This window comes from Sinocyclocheilus anshuiensis, unplaced genomic scaffold, assembly GCF_001515605.1.
Source record: "Sinocyclocheilus anshuiensis isolate Anshui unplaced genomic scaffold, SAMN03320099.WGS_v1.1 scaffold582, whole genome shotgun sequence".
NCBI lineage: Eukaryota > Metazoa > Chordata > Actinopteri > Cypriniformes > Cyprinidae > Sinocyclocheilus > Sinocyclocheilus anshuiensis.
Window position 1 is genome coordinate 92,101 of NW_015547659.1, and position 3,816 is coordinate 95,916.

Here is a 3,816-nt window from a genome sequence, read left to right on the forward strand (position 1 = left end):
GAGAAGTATGCCATTGTTTACAAGTGAAAACAGTTATAAAATCATATGCCAGTGGATTTTGATATGAAAGAACAGCAGGACTTTTTCAGTGCAGGAAGCATTATTCTGGATTATGGACTGGTATTTTGGCTAGAAGTGACGGTTTAAAGCTAAATGCTTTAATGACGTATTTGTTTCTTACAAACATGCAGCTTTTTGCTTCACAAGACATTAATTGATGGGCTGAAGTTATGTTGATTACTTGTGAATTATTGTGTTGTTTTTATCAGCTGTTTGAACTCTCATTCTGACGGCACCCATTCACTGCAGAGGATCCACTGCTGAGCAAGTGATGTAATGCTACATTTCTCCAAATCTGTTCCGATGAAGAAACAAACTCATTTACATCTTGAGTGGCCTGAAAAAATTTGTAAGCAAATGTTTATTTTTGGGTGAACTATTTGTTTAATGTTGGTATAGTTTACTTGATTAATTATCTCTGGGCGAGAAAGCAATTATTCACTTAAGTTGTCTTGCTAAATTTAAGATAAAATGCTTCTCTCACACCAGTAACTCACCCCAGCATGACAGTGTTACATAAATCCATCTGGAATGTATTAAATACTTGTTGTCAGAATCATGTGCATCAGTCAGTAAAAATGCAAACCCTCACAGTCCATAATGTTAACATTAATCTTTGGCCTTTTCACCATCTCCACACATGTACAGAGCATTCTGTTCTTAAAATATGATTACAAGAGGCAAACATAAGAGAAGCTGTTGACATTCAGCTCTTTGCTGTACTTTGTGCCTCGTTTGCATCAAAACTGCATAACCTTTCTTTTATAGCCATGAGTCATAATTTTCTTTGCATCAAAAAGCTCTTTCATCACTTTTCTCTATTCTTCAGTAAACAGTCAAAAATAGAAACGGAGAGAAAATAGACATAGAACTTGTGTCAGTGAGTTCATTGCTTTGTTTAGGTGAGGCCTGTCATTGCTAATTTTTCCCCTGTAAAAGTTGAATAACTGATAGTTATATATTAGCTTTTGAATATTGCAAAATATGCTTTTTAACCAGTGGCCGGTTGTAAAGACTAGTCTTAAAAGTTAGACACCTAATTTTTTTCTGCAAGACTGGTCATAATTTTTTTTAAGTCAGTTACATAAAAATGTAGATTGATCTCATTTGAATCTGAAAAGACAGACTGATAACAACTTGGTTAACTGCTAGTTAGTCAAACTAGTTCTTAAGACAGTCTTAACGTGGTGACTATGTTTATGCAACTGGCCCCTGGATTTGCACAGGAAAAAAGTTTTATCACTGTCTGCGATAGGAGTCCACAAGAGGGCAGTATTTGTATTTAAATATTTCTGAGACTTGTAAAAGTTCTTTAAATGAGTGTTTAAAGGAATAGTTCACCTAAAGCCCAAACTAAGAGAACTTCTGAAAATGATGCTAGTGTTTTATTTTTCATCCAATTGCCATGAATGGGAACTATTAGTTAATCCAGTTGAAAAACATTCTGAATTGTTCACAAAGACGAATCAGATGAAATTGCTACATTACTTTTATTTCCTCTTTCAAGCTTGAAAGTACACATTCATTGTATTGGCATAGAAAAGAGCAACTAGTACAGTTATTCAAAATTTCTGCTTTTGTGTTCCACGGAACAAACTCTTGCTGGTTTGGAATGACATGAGAGTGAGTAAATAATCAGATTTTCGTTTTTGGATGAACCAATCCTTTAAATCCTGTCCTAAGGCAGTAAACCAGATCCACTGCTGAAAAACACTTCCTATAAAATCTAGATCTCTTGACTTCCAGTGTTATGGAAAAATCTCTTATGCTTAGAAGTCTCTTATGCTAAAAACAGTAGTATTGTGAAATATTATTACAAAAAAAAAGGTATTTTAAAATATATTTTAAAATGTGGTTTATTCCTGTGATGCAAAGCTGAATTTTCAGCAGCCTTTACTCCAGTCTTCAGTGTCACATGATCCTTCAGAAGCCATTTTAAGATGTTGATTTGGTGCTCAAGAATCATTTCTTATTGTTATCAATGTTAAATACAGTTGTGCTGCTTAATATTTTTGTGGAAACTGTGATACTTTTTTCAGGATTCTTTGATTAATAGAACAGTCTTAACGTGGTGACTATGTTTATGCAACTGGCCCCTGGATTTGCACAGGAAAAAAGTTTTATCACTGTCTGCGATAGGAGTCCACAAGAGGGCAGTATTTGTATTTAAATATTTCTGAGACTTGTAAAAGTTCTTTAAATGAGTGTTTAAAGGAATAGTTCACCTAAAGCCCAAACTAAGAGAACTTCTGAAAATGATGCTAGTGTTTTATTTTTCATCCAATTGCCATGAATGGGAACTGACACTTTCTAAAAGGAGTCAATGTGACTTGTGTGCTATATTCTAAGACTTTTGAAGGCATATAATAGTTTTACGTCAGGTATGGACCCGAATTTAAGTCATTATTTACTGAAAATATTGAAATCAACCCTAGCTCTTGTTGACACATTTGTGGGACAAGAAACAAAATAGTCTGGTGAATATATATATATATAGGAAACTGTGATACTTTTTTCAGGATTCTTTGATTAATAGAAAGTTAAAAAGAACTGCATTTATGTGAAATTATAATGTCATTACTGTCACTTTTGCTCAATTTAATGCATCCTTGCTAAATATATGTATTATTTATAAAATAAAATAAAAAACTACACAAGTTTACACTCATTCTCAAACTAGAAAACAAGTATATCATCTTTCTAAACCAAATGTAAAAAAAATAGGGAACATTTTAATCACTTTCATTAACACTAATGAGGTCTTGCTTGGGAGTTCTGCTTGTAAGGCTATACAGTAGTTATTTGATCAGGAACTTTAGTACTGTCATAATACGCAAATGCAATCCACTAAAAAACATGCAGAAAGAAGATATGAGTACTTGCATTTATTTGGGATTATTTTTCACAGGTAGATACTACAGGTATGGTATGTACATATTTAACAATAATATACAGACCAGATGTCATCAGTGTGTATTGTATCATATCAAAGATGGATCATCATCTATTGTTTGCATATTCTGTATGGTCTGTTTTGATGTATGATTGAGGGGCACAGGCTACATGCTGTTGTACTGATTACTGCATCTTTAAATTAGTAAAATCAGTGCCTGATGTCTCAAAACAGGACCAACTGAAGTACACTGAAAAAAAGGGAAAACACAGATTGTCTGATTTGCTCAATCATATTACTGATTATGATGGGCAAATTGTTTTTGATGATGACATAAATTAAATAAATTCCAGCATGCTTTGCATGGGAATTAAAGGGGAGAGTAAAAATGTTGAAAGTAAGCATAATTTGTTGTGTGTTTTTGAGCAAGATAAGAAAAGAGGGAAATAGATATGTTTTATTATGTTGATTTATAACAATTTCCGTTAAACTGGGTTACCACTGGTGAAGAGTGGGGCTTTTGCTTAGGCTGAGGACAGGTACATGTCTTTCCTGCTATAAAGCAACTGTATATAAGTTTCTTTTTTTTTTTTTTTCAGTGATATATGTACCACAATGAATCCACTCACTTAACTGTAGGGTTGTTAGCTAGCTAGCTAGTATGGAAGCCTTTTTCCACCACTGAATAAAAAAAAAATTGTTGACTTTTTATCTCACAATTCTGGCTCTTTTTTTTCTCCCGAGTTTAAAAAAATTGCAATTATCTTTATTTTTTCCCCCCCCCGTGGTGGAAACAAGCTTCCATAAGCTAGTACTATATTACAGTTGAATTAATTGAATCCTGCAGGGAACCGTATCAGATC